Source organism: Heptranchias perlo, chromosome 29 (genome assembly GCF_035084215.1).
Source record: "Heptranchias perlo isolate sHepPer1 chromosome 29, sHepPer1.hap1, whole genome shotgun sequence".
Taxonomy (NCBI): Eukaryota; Metazoa; Chordata; class Chondrichthyes; order Hexanchiformes; family Hexanchidae; genus Heptranchias; species Heptranchias perlo.
In genome coordinates, this window is record NC_090353.1 from 8,131,859 (window position 1) to 8,148,148 (window position 16,290).

Here is a 16,290-nt window from a genome sequence, read left to right on the forward strand (position 1 = left end):
GGCTTTGTAAAGAGCGGCATTGAATATAAAAACAAGGAAGTCATGCTAAACATTTACAAATCACTGGAGTATTGTGAGCAATTCTGGGCACCTCACTTTAGGAAGGATGTCAAGGCCTTTGAGAGAGTACAAAGGAGGTTTGCCAGGATGATAGCAGGTATGAGGGACTTCAGTTATATGGAGGGATTGGAGAAGCTTTGATCGTTCTCCTTAGAACAGAGAAGGTTATGGGAAGACCACATTGAGGTATTCAAAATTAGGAGGGGTTTTGATTGAGCAAGTAGACAGAAAGAGTTTCCTCTGGCAAGTGGGTCGGTAAAATGGGGTCATAGATTTGAAGGAATTGGCTGAAGAACTGGAGGAGAAATTAGGAGAATTTTTTTCACACAGAGCGTTGTTACGATCTGGAGTGTCATGCCTGAAAGAGAGCAGATTCCACAGGAACTTTCAAACTGCAATTTGATATGTACTTGAAGAGGATTAATTTGCACGGTTGCGGGACTAAATTAGACAGCTCTTTCAAAGACCCAGCACAGGCACGGTGGGCCGAATGGCCTCCTTCTGTGCTTTAAGATTGAGTGATTCTCTGAGTGAAACTTGGAATCCTGAAATAAAAAGTAAGAAATGTGATGGCTGGGAATTAAACCCAGGTCAACTGCTTGGAAGGTAACCATGCTCACCACTGCACCACCATCACACAGCTGAAAGCATCCCTTGATACACAGTACAGTAATCCTGCAGCCTGCTCTGGAGCATCTTTTTTTCTTTTTGTGCAATTCGAAAGCATTTTTGAAATGAAATATTCACACAAAAAGCAAGATAGACAGAAAAAGGAAAGCTTGCAAAGAAGGATCCTAAATTTCTACAAAATGTTCAGAATCAAATAATTTCAAACATCTCATAAGATATGTAAAGGCTCAATATGGGATTCCATTCACAATCTTCCCATTGTGTCTACTTCTGCCCTCTCAGGGATCGGTTCCCAAACACCAACTGGAAAAACGCCACTGATGTTGATAAAACCCTCCATCCTTGAAACTCAGCTGCCTTATCAGCTCCTACTTTGATATCTTTGGACGAGCTCATTGCATGGACTTGCTTTTCAGTGTAGCCTGTGAGCATGTGATGGATCACTGGCAGACAGACCTTGACATTGCAAGAACACATATGAGCCACTTTTAAATCAGGTTCCTAAACAAAACACTGGGCAGCAATTGTCAGAGCTATTTACAACAGCCTCATTAGTGGATCTTTTTGTGGGTATGAACCATTGGTTTTTTTTGTCTTTTTAATTGTCCTGGACTTGGGTATAGGGAGTACAATTTCGAAATTTTCAGGTGATGCAAAACTTGGCAACTTGATCAATATTGTGGAGGATAGTAGCAGACTTCAGGAGGACTTACGGAGTCTGCTGAATTGGGCAGACTGATGGCAGATTCAGTTTAACGCAGATTAGTGTGAAGAGATCTCCCAAAGTTCCCGAGAATATAGAATGGGCCCAGTGGATTGAAAGGTAGCAAATGTAACACCGCTATACAAGAAAAGAGGAAGAGAGAAAACAGGGAACTACAGGCCAGTTAGCCTGACATCAGTCGTCAGGAAAATATTGGAATCCATTATGAAGGAAGTGGTAAAGGGCACCTAGAGAATCATAATTTGATTAGGCAGAGTCAACATGGTTTTATGAAAGGGAAATCATGCTTGACAAATTTATTAGAGATCTTTGAGGATGTAACTAGTGGGGTAGATAAAGAGGAACCAGTGGATGTAGTATATTTAGATTTCCAAAAGGCATTCAATAAGGTTTCACGTAAAAGGTTGTTATGCAAGATAAGGGTTGGGGGTAATATATTAACATGGATAGAGGATTGGTTAACGGAAAGATCTCAGAGTGTAGTGATAAACAGATCATTTTCAGGTTGGCAGGCTGTAGCTAGTGGGGTCCCGCAAGGATTGGTGTTTGGGTCTTAGCTATTTACAATCTGTTTTAATGACTTAGATGAAGGGACCGAGTGTAATGTATCCAAGTTTGCTGATGAGACAAAGCTAGATGGGAAAGTAGGTTGTGAGGAGGACACAAAGAGTCTGCAAAGGGATATAGACAGGACAAGTGAGTGGTCAAGAAGGTGGCAGATGGAGTATAATGTGGGGAAATGTGAGGTTATCCACTTTGATAGGAAGAATAGAAAAACAGAATATTTTTTAAATTGTGGGAAACGAGTAAATGTTGGTGTTCAGGGGGATTTGGGTGTCCTTTTCTTTTATTCGTTCATGAGATGTGGGCATCGCTGGCGAGGCTGGCATTTATTTCCCTCCCTAATTGCCCTTGAGAAGGTGGTGGTGAGCCGCCTTCTTGAACCGCTGCAGTCCGTGGCGAGTTGCTGCAGTGCATCCTGTGGATGGTACACACTGCAGCCACAGTGGGCCGATGGTGAAGGGAGTGAATGTTTAGGGTGGTGGATGGGGTGCCAATTAAGTAATTCTGCGCCCTGCTCTGCAGCATCTTTTTTCACGCAATTCCAGAGCACTTTGAAATGAAATATTCAATCAAAAAAGCAAGATAGACAACAAAAGGAATGCATGCAAAGAAAGAGACCAAAATTTCAATAAAATGTTCACAATCAAATCAATTTTCCCGTCTTGCAAGGTCTGTAAAGGCTCAGTTTGGGGTTGTTTTCACAATAGCGATCATAATATAATAAGGTTTATTGTGATCGTAAAGTAATTAGGGTTAAAATAATGATCGTGAAAGACATAAGTGAGACTAAGAGCAAAGTAATAGATTGGGGAAAAGCTAACTGATAATATAACTCGGGAAAGTAAACTGGAAAAAACATTTGACCAAAAATGAAATCGAACATCATTGGGAAATATTTAAAACAGTGATCAATAGATTTCAGGAGAAATACATTCCTCTAAAATACAAGAACAAACTGGACAATAGCGAAACACCCTGGATGAATTAAGAGATAAGGGTACAATTGAAACTAAAGACAATGGCATACACTGAGCACTTAGACAATAAATGACAGCAAGACAAAAGGGAATACGAAGAGGTTATGAAAGAAGTCAATTAGGAAAGCAAAGAGGAAATACAAAATTAAATTGTCAAGGAATATAAAAAGAGGAATTGAAGGGTACGCTGATAAGGTTAGATGAAGAGGAGTGGGAGGAAGCTTATGTGGAGCATAAATTCCAGCATGGACTAGTTGGGCCAAATGGCCTGTTTCTGTGCTGTAGACTTGATGTAACTCTTCCCATTTTGTCCACCTTTGCCCTCTCAGGGACCACTTCCCAGAGCCACAATGTCACACTTTCATCATTTTGTGAGCAACTGCATTCTGTTCTGTGACCCTCAACACTGTCTCAAGTTCCGTTCAAAATCGTTACACTCACATTGAGAACCTGGATTGACTCAGTTGGGTGCTCGCTGTGTTCTCAATTCCTGTCCTGGTTGTGCTCTTGATATATCTGTGCCCAAGTCACAAAACAAAAATGTTTCACTGCTGTGAAGTAATGGGCAACCAGTGTTTTTTTTTATTTGTTCATGGGATGTGGGCGTCGCTGGCAAGGCCAGCATTTATTGCCCATCACTAATTGCCCTTGAGAAGTTGGTGGTGAGCTGCCTTCTTGAACCGCTGCAGTCCGTGTGGTGAAGGTTCTCCCACAGTGCTGTTAGGAAGGGAGTTCCAGGATTTTGGCCCAGCGACGATGAAGGAACAGCGATATATTTTCAAGTCGGGATGGTGTGTGACTTGGAGGGGAACATGCAGGTGCTGTTGTTCCCATGTGCTTGCTGTCCTTGTCCTTCTAGGTGGTAGAGGTCGTGGGTTTGGGAGGAAGAAGCCTTGGCAAGTTGCTGCAGTGCATCTTGTGGATGGTACACACTGCAGCCACGGTGTGCTGGTGGTGAAGGGAGTGAATGTTTAGGGTGGTGGATGAGGTGCCAATCAAGTGGGCTGCTTTGTTCTGGATGGTGTCGAGTTTCTTGAGTGTTGTTGGAGCTGCACTCATCCAGGCAAGTGTAGTTCCAATCTAATGGAAAAATACCACTAATGCTGATAAAGTCCACCATCTTCTGAAACTCCATTGCCTTATTCCCAAAAGATGGCCACAACTCCTACTTTAACATATTTGGACAGTGAGAGCTCATTGCATGGGCTTGGGTGTCAGTGTAATCTGTGAGTTTGTGATGGATCGCCGGCAGACAGCCCTTGCCATTGCAAACATATATATGTGGCACTTTGAAAATGAGGTTGCATCGCAACATCCCATGGCGGCAATTGTCAGATCTGATTACAATCAGCCTCATTAATGGATCTTTCATCCTCAAGAAATGTGATGGATGGGAATTGATCCCAAGCCAACTGTTGAGAAGGCAACCATGCTTACCACTGCATCACCATCACACAGCTGAAAGCATCACTTGATATACAGCTCAAGAATCCTGCAGCCTGCTCTGAAGCATCTTTTTTTCTTTTTATGCAATTCAAAAGCATTTATGAAATGAAATATTCACACAAAAGCAAGACAGGCAGAAAAAGGAAAACATGCAAAAAAAGTGAGTTCAAATTTCAACAAAATGTTCACTATCAAATCAATATAAGCTTCTCGCAAGGTATGTAAAGGCTCAATTTGGGATTCCATTCACACAATTCCCATTGTGTGCACCTCTGCCCTCTTAGTGACAACATCCCAGACATCAACTAGAAAAACACCACTTATGGTGATAAAAGCCTCCATCCTCTGAAACTGGGCTGCCTTTGTTATCTCTGGACAGTGAGAGCTTATTGCATGGACTTGTCTGTCACTATAGCTTGTGATGGATCTCTGGCAGGCAGACCTTGCCATTACAAGCATTCATATGTGCCACTTTGCAATCAGGTTTCTAAATAAAAACCTGAGCAGCAATTGTCAGAGCTGATTACCATCTCCCTCATTAGTGGATCTTTTCATGGGTATGAGGACCTTTGGTTTCCTTATTACATATAAATAACCTGGACTTGGGTTTAGGGAGCACAATTTTGAATCTTGCAGGTGATACAAAACTAGGAAAATTAGTAAACAATGAGGAGGATCGTAGCAGTCTTCAGGAGGACTCAGATGGGCTGGTGAAATGGGCAGGCAAATGGCAAATGCAATTTGATGCAGACAAGTGAGAAGTGATGCACTTTGGGTGCAACAGCATGGAGAGGCAGAATAATCAAAATGGAACTATTTTGAGGAGGGTGCAAGGGCAGAGGGACCTGGGGGTGCTTATTCACAAACCTTTGAAGGTGGCAGGGCAAGTTGATAAGGCGGTTAAGAAAGCGTATGAGATGCATGGCCTTGTAAATATTGACATTGAATACAAAAACAAGGAAGTCGTGCTAAACCTTTGCAAATCATTGGTTTGGCATCAGCTGGAGTATTGTGTACAATTGTGGGCACCACACTTTAAGAAGGATGTCAAGGCCTTGGAGAGGATACAGAGGAGGTTTAGCATGATGATACCAGGGATGAGGGACTTCAGTTATGTGAAGAGATTGAAGAAGCTGGGATTGTTCACCTTAGAGCAGAGAAGATTATGCAGAGACCTAATAGAGGTATTCTATTTGGTTAGATTTAAGGAACAATAGAAGTGCCATTACACAGAGGTGTATTCTATAGGCCACCAGCTAGTGGGAAGGATATGGAGGAGCAAATTTGCAGGGAAATTATAGAGAGGTGCAAAAGCCATCGTGTAGTGATAATGGGGGATTTTAACTATCCTTATATAGACTGGGATAACAATAATATAAGGGGCATAGAATGAGAGGAATGTTTGAAATGTGTTCAGGATAACTTTCTCGACCAGTACCTTCCCGGCCCAATGAGGAAGGAGGCATTAATGGACTTGGTTCTGGGGAATGAGACGGGCCAAGTGGAGCAAGTGTCAGTGGGGGAGCATTTAGGGAGCAGCGATCATAGTATCATAAGGTTTAGAATAGCTATGGAAAAGGACTTTGACTACTCTAAAGTAAAAATACTCAATTGAAGGAGGGACAATTTCAGTGGGATGAGAACAGATCTGGCCCAGGTAAATTAGAATCAAAGATTGGCAGGCAAAACTATAATTGAACAGTGGACGGCCTTTAAAGAGATGATGATTTGGGTACAGACAAGGTACATTCCAAGGAGGGAGAAAGGTGGGGCAACTAAAGCCAGAGCTCCCTGGATGACAAAGGAGATAGAGAGTAAGATGAAGTGGTAAAAGGGGCATATGACAAATGTCAGGTTGATAACACAAGTGAGAACCAGGCAGAATATAGAAAGTTCAGAGGGGAAGTGAAAAAGGAAATAAGAGGAGCAAAGGAAAAGTCTGAGAATAGACTGGCGGCCAACATAAAAGGGAATCCAAAAGTCATCTACAGACATGTTAACAATAAACGGGTAGTAAGAGGAGGGGTGGGGCCGATTAGGGACCATAAAGGAGATCTCCTCATGGAGGCAGAGGGGATGGCTGAGGTACGAAATGAGTACTTTGCATCGGTCTTTACCAAGGAAGAAGATGCTGCCAGAGTCTTCGTAAAGGAAGATGTAGTTAAGACACTGGAAGGGTTAAAAATTGAGAAAGAAGAGGGACTAGAAAAGCTATCTATACTTAAAATAGATAAGTCACCCGGTCCGGATGGGATGCATCCTAGGATGCTGAGGGAAGTAAGGGGGGAAATTGCGGAGGTACTGGCCATAATCTTCCAGACATCCGTAGATACGGGGGTGGTTCCAGAGGACTGGAGAATTACAAATGTTACACCCTTGTTCAAAAAAGGGTGTAAGGATAAACCCAGCAATTACAGGCCAGTCAATTTAACCTCAGTGGTGGGAAGCTTTTGGAAACGATAATCCGGGACAGAATTAACAGTCACTTGGATGAGTGTGGATTGATTTGGGAAAGCCAGCGCGGATTTGTTAAAAGCAAATCGTGTTTAACCAACTTGATAGAGTTTTTTGCCAAGGTAACAGACAGGGTAGATGAGGGCAATGCAGCTTATGTGGATTTTCAAAAAGCATTTGATAAAGTGTCACATGTTAGGCTTGCTATTAAGATTGTGGCCCATGGAATAAAGGGGGCAATAGCAACATGGATACAGAATAGGCTAAATGACAGGAAACAGAGAGTAGTGATGAGCGGTTGTTTTTTGGACTGGAGGGAGATGTAGAGTGGTGTTCCCCAGGGGTCAGTGCTGGGACCACTGCTTTTCTTGATATATATTAATGACTTGGACTTGGATGTACAGGGCATAATTTCAAATTTTGCAGATGACAAGGTGATTGACAAAAGAACCGAGTGACATAAGGAAAAACATTTTTACACAGCAAGAGGTTGCAATCTGGAATGCACTGCCGGGGGGGTGATGGAGGCAGATTCAATCGTGGCCTTTAAAAGGGACCTGGATAAGTATTTGAAATGAAAAAATGTGCAGGGCTACGGGGATACTCTCCACTTGCCTGGATGAGTGCAGCTCCAACAACACCCAAGAAGCTCGACACCATCCAGGACAAAGCAGCCCGCTTGATTGGCACCCCATCCACCACCCTAAACATTCACTCCCTTCACCACCTCCCTGCACAGTGGCTGCAGTGTGTACCATCCACAGGATGCACTGCAGCAACTCGCCAAGGCTTCTTCCTCCCAAACCCGCGACCTCTACCACCTAGAAGGACAGGAGCAGCAGGCACATGAGAACAACAGCACCTGCACGTTCCCCTCCAAGTCACACCCAAACCGATTTGAAAATATATTGCCGTTCCTTCATCGTCGCTGGGTCAAAATCCTGGAACTCCCTTCCTAACAGCACTGTGGGAGAACCTTCACCACACGGACTGCAGTGGTTCAAGAAGGCGGCTCACCACCACCTTCTCAAAGGCAATTAGGGATGGGCAATAAATGCTGGCCTCGCCAGAGACATCCACACCCCATAAACGAATAAAAAAAAACACTGGTTATCCGTTACTTCACAGCAGTGAAACATTTTTGTTGTGTGACTTGGGCACAGATATATCAAGAGCACAACCAGGACAGGACTTGAGAACACAGCGAGCACCCAACTGAGTCAATCCAGGTTCTCAATGTGAGTGTAACGATTTTGAGGGCCACAGAACAGAATGCACTTGCTCGCAAAGTGATGAAAGTGACATTCTGGCTCTGGGAAGTGGTCCTTAACAATTTAATTATCTATTTCCTCTTTGCTTTCCGAATTGACTTCTTTCATAACCTCTTCATATTTCCTTTTGTTTTGCTGGCCTTTATTGTCTAAGTGCTCAGTGTATGCCTTTGTTTTTAGTTTCAATTTTACCCTTGTCTCTTAATTTATCCAGGGTGTTTCGTTATTGTCCAGTTTGTTCTTGTATTTTAGAGGAATGTATTTCTCCTGAAATCTATTGATCACCATTTTAAATATTTCCCAATGATGTTCGATTTCTTTTTTGGTCAAATGTTTTTTCCAGTTTACTTTCCCGAGTTATATTATCAGTTAGCTTTTCCCCAATCTATTACTTTGCTCTTAGTCTCACTTATGTCTTTCTCGATCATTATTTTAACCCTAATTACTTTACGATCGCAATAAACCTTATTATATTATGATCGCTATTGTGAAAACAACCCCAAACTGAGCCTTTACAGACCTTGCGAGACGGGAAAATTGATTTGATTGTGAACATTTTATTGAAATTTTGGTCTCTTTCTTTGCATGCATTCCTTTTGTTGTCTATCTTGCTTTTTTGATTGAATATTTGATTTCAAAGTTCTCTGGAATTGCGTGAAAAAAAGATGCTGCAGAGCAGGGTGCAGAATTACTGTGCTGTCTGTCAAGTATGGTTTTTAGCTGTGTGATGGTGGTGCAGTGGTGAGCATGGTTACCTTCCAAGCAGTTAACCTGGGTTCAATTCCCAGTCATCACATTTCTTACTTTTTATTTCAGGATGCTAAGATCCACTCATGGAATCAAATCATCTTAAAGCACAGAAGGAGGCCGTTCGGCCCATTGTGCCTGTGCTGGGTCTTTGAAAGAGCTGAATAATTTAGTCCCGCAACCCAGCATTTTCCCCATAACCCTGCAAATTAATCCTCTTCAAGTACATCTGTTATTGCAGTTTGAAAGTTCCTGTGGAATCTGCACTCTTTCAGGAGTGGCACTCCAGATCGTAACAACGCTCTGTGTGAAAAAAATTCTCCTCAAGTTCTTTAGCCAATTATTTTAAACCTATGACCCCGGTTACCGACCCACTTGCCAGAGGAAACTCTTTCTGCCGACTTGCTCAATCAAAACCCCTCCTAATTTTGAATACCTCAATGTGGTCTTCCCATAACCTTCGCTGTTCTAAGGAGAACAAACAAAGCTTCTCCAATCCCTCCATATAACTGAAGTCCCTCATCCCTGGTATTATCCTGGCAAACCTCCTTTGTACTCTCTCAAAGGTCTTGACATCCTTCCTAAAGTGAGGTGCCCAGAATTGCTCACAATACTCCAGTGATTTGTAAATGTTTAGCATGACTTCCTTGTTTTTATATTCAATGCTGCTATTTACAAAGCCAAGCAGCCCGTAGGCTTTCTTAACTGTCTTATCAACTTGCCCTGCCACCTTCGAGTATTTGTGAATATGAACCACCAGAACCCTCTGTTCTTGCACCCCTCTTAAAATAATACCATTTCGATTATACTGCCGCTCCATGTTGTTTCTCCCAGACTAAATCATTTCACACTTATCCACATTAAATGGCATCTGCCATCTGTCTGCCCATTTCACCAGCCTATCTAAGTTCCCCTGAACTCTGCTATTAGCCTCCCAATATTCAATATTTACTATGTTACCAAGGTTTTCAACATCTGAAAACATCCAAATTGTACTTCCTATACTCAAGTCCTCCTTTATAAATAACAAAAAAACCAATGGTCCTCATAACCACGAAAAGATCCACTGAAAAGGCAGATTGTAATCTGCTCTGATAATTGCTGCCTCGGGTTTTGTTTAGAAACCAGAATTCCAAGTGGTACATATGTATGCTTGCAATAACAAGGCCTGTCTGCCAGTGATCCATCACACACTCACAGGCTGCACTGATATGCAAGCTCTCACTGTCCAAAGATGACAAAGTATTAGCTGATAAGGCAGCTGAGTTTCAGAGGATGGAGGCTTTTATCAACATCCATGGTGTTTTTCTAATTGTGTCTGGGAAGTGGTCCCTGAAAGGGGAGAGGTAGACAAAATGGGAATTGTGTGAATGGAATCCCAAATTGAGCCTTGACAAACCTTGAGAGATGATTACATTGATTTGATTGTCAACATTTTGTTGAAATTTCATTCTCTTTATTTCTACTCTTTCATTTTTCTGACTATCTTGCTTTTTCTGTGAATATTTCATTTCATAAATGCTTTCGAATTGCATAATCAGAAAAACAGATGCTTTAGAGCAGGGGTGGAGGTTTACTGTGCTGCAAAGTGTGGCTTCCAGCTGTGTGATGGTGGTGCAGTGGTGAGCATGGTCGTCTTCCAAACAATTCACCTGGGTTTAATTCCCACCCATCACATTTCTTACTTTCAATTTGACGATACTAAGTTCCTCTTAGAATATTTAATGTGGATAAGTGTGAGGTGATGCACTTTGGGAGTAACAACATGGAGAAGCAGTATAATCTAAATGGTACTATTTTGAAGGGGGTACATATTCACAAATCTTTGAAATTGGCAGAGAAAGTTGATAAGGTTTTTAAGAAAGTAGATGGGATGCATAACTTTGTAAATATTAGCATTGAATACAATGCCAATACAAACAAGGAAGTCATGCTGAACATTTTCAAATCACTGGTTGGGCAACAGCTGGAGTATTGTGTACAATTGTGGGCACCACACTTTAGGAAGGGTGTCAAGGCCTTCGAGAGGATACAGAGGAGGCTTAGCATGATGGTACCAGGGATGAGGGACTTCAGTTATGTGGAGAGATTGGAGAAGTTGGGATTGTTCTCCTTAGAGCAGAGAAGGTTATCTGGAGACCTAATGGAGGTATTCAAAATGATGAAAGGTTTTGAGAAAGCAAGTAGGAAGCAATTGTTTCCTCTGGCAAGTGGGTCAGTGACCAAAGGACATAGATTTAAAATAATTGGCAAAAGAACTAGAGGGGAAATGAGGAGAAATTTTTACAACACGGGATTGTTACGATCTGGAATGCATTGCCTGAAATGGTGCAGATTCCATAGCAACTTGCAAAAGGACATATATTTGAGGAGGACTAAATGACAGGGCAATGGGACTATTTGAACCGCTTTTCCCAAGAGCCAGCACCACCACAAAGGGTTGATTGGCCTCTTTCTATGCTGTAAGTTTGTATGATTCTGTAAAGTACTTAATATCATCAAATTGATGGTAGGAAATGTGATGACTGGGAAATTGAAACTAAATCAATTGTTTGAAAGGTAATTATGCTTACCACTGCACCAACACCACACAGCTGAAAGCTGTTTTTGATACACAGTATAGTGATCCTGCAGCCTGCTCTGAAGTCACTTTTTTTCTTCTTATTCAATTCGAAAGCATTTTAGAAATTAAATATTCACACAAAAAGCAAGTTCATCAGAAAGGTAAAGCATGCAAAGAAGGAGACTGAAATTTCAACAAAATGTTCACTATCATTATCATTTGAACCATCTCTCAAGGTATGTAAAGACTCAATATGGGATTCCATTCACACTCTTCCCATTGTGTCTATTTCTGCCTGATCAGGGACCAGTTCCCAGACTCCAACTGGAAAAACACCACGGATGTTGATAAAAGCCTCCATCCTCTCAAACTCGGCTGCCTTATCAGCTAATACTTTGACATCTTCGGACAGTGGGAGCTCATTGCATGGACTTGCGTGTCGGTTTAGCCTGTGAATGTGTTATGGATCACTGGTTTACATTGCAGATAGAATCATGGAAATCATAGAAAGGTTACAGCACAGAAGGAGACCATTCAACCCATCGAGCTGGTGCCGGCTCTTTGTAAGAGCAGTCAATTGGTGCCATTCCCCCGCTCTTTCCCTGTAGCCCTGCAAATTTTTTCGCTTTAACTCTTTATCCAATTCCTTTTTGAAAGCTATGATTGAATCGGCTTCCACCACCCTTTCAGGCAGCGCATCAGAGATCATAAATACTCGCAGCGTTAAAACGTTCTTTTTCATGTCGTCTTTGGTTCTTTTGCCAGTCACCTTAACACTGCGTCCTTTCATTTTCAACTCTTCAGCCAATGGGAACAGTTTCTCTTTATTTAATCCAAAGGCTGATAATTTTGATGATTCTATGAATGGAACTTAACATCCTCAAGTAGGAAATAAGAAATGTGATGGCTGGGAATTGAACCTAGATCAACTGCTGAGAACACAACCATGTTTCCCACTGCACCACCATCACACAGTTGAAAGTAAGAACATGATTTAGAGCTCAAGAATCCTGCAGCCTGCTCTGAAACATCTTTTTTTCTTTTTATGCAATTCAAAAGCATTTATGAAGCGAAATGTTCCCACAAAAAGCAAGACAGGCAGAAAAAGGAAAACATGCAAGAAAGAGAATAAAATTTCAACAAAATGTTGACAATCAAATCTATATAAGCTTCTCAAATGGAATGTACGAGCTCAATTTGGGATTTCTGTCCCACTCCACCCAGACATCGATTGGAAAATCTCAACTGATAGAATCATAGAATCATAGAATCATAGAAGTTACAACATGGAAACAGGCCCTTCGGCCCAACATGTCCATGTCGCCCAGTTTATACCACTAAGCTAGTCCCAATTGCCTGCACTTGGCCCATATCCCTCGATACCCATCTTACCCATGTAACTGTCCAAATGCTTTTTAAAAGACAAAATTGTACCCGCCTCTACTACTGCCTCTGGCAGCTCGTTCCAGACACTCACCACCCTTTGAGTGAAAAAATTGCCCCTCTGGACCCTTTTGTATCTCTCCCCTCTCACCTTAAATCTGTGCCCCCTCGTTATAGACTCCCCTACCTTTGGGAAAAGATTTTGACTATCGACCTTATCTATGCCCCTCATTATTTTATAGACTTCTTCATCCTCTGAAACTCGGCTGCATTATCAGCTGAAACTTTGTCAGCTTTGGACAGTGAGAGCTCATTGCATGGATTGTGTGTCAGTATAGCCTGTGAGCGTGTAATGGATCTCTGGTGGACAGACCTTGCCATTGGAAGCACATGGTCGAAGGTTGTTTTTGTGACTGGAAGCCTGTGGCCAGTGGGGTACCACAGGGATCTGTGCTGGGGCCCTTGCTGTTTGTGGTCTACATTAGCGACTTGGATATGAATGTAAAAGGTATGATCAGTAAGTTCGCTGATGATACAAAAATTGGTAGGGTGGTAAATACCGAGGAGGATAGCCTCAGTCTGCAGGACGATATAGATGGGTTGGTCAGATGGGCGGAACAGTGGCAAATGGAATTTAACCCGGAAAAGTGCGAGGTGATGCACTTTGGAGGGACTAACAAGGCAAGGGAATACACAATGAATGGGAGGACCCTAGGCAAGACAGAGGGTCAGAGGGATCTTGGTGTGCAAGTTCACAGATCCCTGAAGGCGGCGGAACAGGTAGATAAGGTGGTAAAGAAGGCATATGGGATACTTGCCTTTATTAGCCGAGGCATAGAATATAAGAGCAAGGAGGTTATGATGGAGCTGTGTAAAACACTGGTTAGGCCACAGCTGGAGTACTGTGTGCAGTTCTAGTCGCCGCACTACAGGAAGGATGTGATCGCTTTGGAGAGGGTGCAGAGGAGATTCACCAGGATGTTACCAGGGCTGGAGCGCTTCAGCTATGAAGAGAGACTGGGAAGATTGGGTTTGTTTTCCTTGGAGCAGAGGAGGTTGAGGGGGGACATGATTGAGGTGTACAAAATTATGAGGGGCATAGATAGGATGGATACTAAGGAGCTTTTTCCCTTCGTTGAGGGTTCTATAACAAGGGGGCATAGATTCAAGGTAAAAGGCGGGAGGTTTAGAGGGGATTTGAGAAAGAACTTTTTCACCCAGAGGGTGGTTGGAGTCTGGAACTCACTGTCTGAAAGGGTTGTGGAGGCAGGAACCCTCACAACATTCAAGAAGCATTTGGATGAGCACTTGAAATGCCATAGCATACAAGGCTACGGACCAAATGCTGGAATATGGGATTAGATTAGACAGGGCTTGATGGCCGGCGCGGACACGATGGGCCGAAGGGCCTCTATCCGTGCTGTATAACTCTATGTCTATGACGTTTGTGCCATTTTGCAATCAAGTTTCTAAACAAAATCCTGAGCAGCAATTGTCAGAGCTGATTACCATCCGTCTCACTAGTGGATCTTTTCGTGGGTATGAGGACCATTGGTTATCTTGTTATATATAAATGACCTCACCTTGGGTTTAGGGAGTACAATTTTTAAATTTGCAGGTGATACAAAACTTGGCAATGTAGTAAGTAATGAGGAGGATCGTAGCAGTCTTCAGGAGGACTCAGATGGGCTGGTGAAATAGGCAGGCAGATGGCAAACGCAATGTGAAGTGATGCACTTTGGGTGCAACAGCATGGAGAGGCAGTAAAATCTAAGTGGTACTATTTTGAAGGGGGTGGAAGGGCAGAGGGACCTGGGGGTACTTATTCACAAATCTTCGAAGGTGGCAGGCAAGTTGATAAGGCAGTTAAGAAAGCATATAGGATATTTAGCTTTGTAAATATTGGCATTGAATGCAAAAACTTTACAAATCACTGGTTAGGCATCAGCTGGCGTAATGTGTACAATTGTGGGCACCACACTTTAGGAAGGATGTCAAGGCCTTGGAGAGGATACAGACGATGTTTAGCATGTTGATACCAGGGATGAGGGACTTCAGTTATGTGGAGAGATTGGAGAAGTTGAGATTGTTCTCCTGAGAGCAGAGAAGGTTCTGCAGAGAGCTAATAGAGGTATTCAAAATTATGAAAGGTTTTGATAGAGCAAGTAGGGAGAACCTGTTACCTCTGCCAAGTGGGTCGGTATCGAGAGTTCATAGACTTATCATAATTGGCAAAAGAACTAGAGGGGAAATTAGGGGAATTTTTTTCACACAGAGGATTGTTACGATATGCAATGCAATGCTGAAAGGATGCAGATTCCAGAGGAACTTTCAAAAGACAATTGGATGTTTCCATGAAGAGGACTAATTTGCAGGGTTATGGGGAAAATGCTAGGGTGTGGGATAAAATTGGGCAGCTCTTTCAAAGAGCAGGTACTGGCTCAATGGGCCGAACATCCTCCATCTGTACTGTAATGATACATGATTTTATGCATGGAACTTAGCATCATCAAATGGAAAATAAGAAACATGATGGCTGCAAATTGAACCCAGGTCAAATGGTTAGGAGGTAACCTTGCTTACCACTGCACCACCATCACACAACTGAAAACTAGGTGTGATAAACAACACTGTAATCTTGCAGCCTGCTCTGAAGCACCTTTTTCTCTTTTCATGCTATTCCAAAGCATTTTTGAAATGAAATATTCAAACAAAAAGCAAAATAGACAGAAAAAGAAAGATAATGAAGTTTCAACAAAATATTGACAATCAAATCAATTGAAACATCTCTCAAGATATGTAAAGGCCTAATTTGGGAATCCTTTCACAATCTTCCCATTTTGTTTACCTCTGCCCTCTCACGGACCACTTCCCAGATCTGGAACATCACTGTTTCTACAATTTATTGGCAAATGCATTCTGTTCTTTGACTCTGAAGACTGCTTCAAATTCCGTTCTAAAGCATTACCTCACATTGAGAACCTGGATTGACTCAGTTGGGTGCTCGCTGTGTTCTCAAGTCCTGTCCTGGTTGTACTCTAACTATATCTGTGCCCAAGTCACACAACAAGAATGTTTCACTGCTGAGAGATTTTTGGCAACCAGTGTAATTTCAATTTACTGGAAAAACACCACTGATATTGATGAACTCTTCCATCCTCTTCCTTATTCCCAGAAATTGACCCCAGCTCCAACTTTGACATCTTTGGACAGTGAGAGCTCATTGCAGGGATTTAGGTGTCTGTCGCCTGAGAGCGTGGATCACTGGCAGACAGATTTTGCCACTGCAAGCGTACATATGTGGCACTTTGAATCACAAACCCCTGGGCAGTAATTGTCAGAGCTGATTACAATCAGCATCGTTAGTGGATCTTTTCATCCACAAGTAGAAAGTGAGAAATGCGATGGCTGGCAATTAAACCCAGGTCAATTGCTTAGAAGGTAACCATGCTCACCACTGCACCACCATCA

At 42.4% G+C, this 16,290-nt stretch overlaps 2 non-coding genes across 2 annotated transcripts; one reads left to right on the plus strand and one right to left on the minus strand.

Moving 5' to 3' along the window:
- Positions 1-625: 625 nt before the first annotated feature.
- On the minus strand, positions 626-697 carry trnag-ucc (transfer RNA glycine (anticodon UCC)). Its single transcript has one exon. It is a non-coding gene; the product is annotated as a tRNA-Gly (tRNA).
- Positions 698-8,850: 8,153 nt separating this feature from the next.
- Positions 8,851-8,922, plus strand: trnag-ucc (transfer RNA glycine (anticodon UCC)). Its single transcript has one exon. It is a non-coding gene; the product is annotated as a tRNA-Gly (tRNA).
- Positions 8,923-16,290: the final 7,368 nt, after the last annotated feature.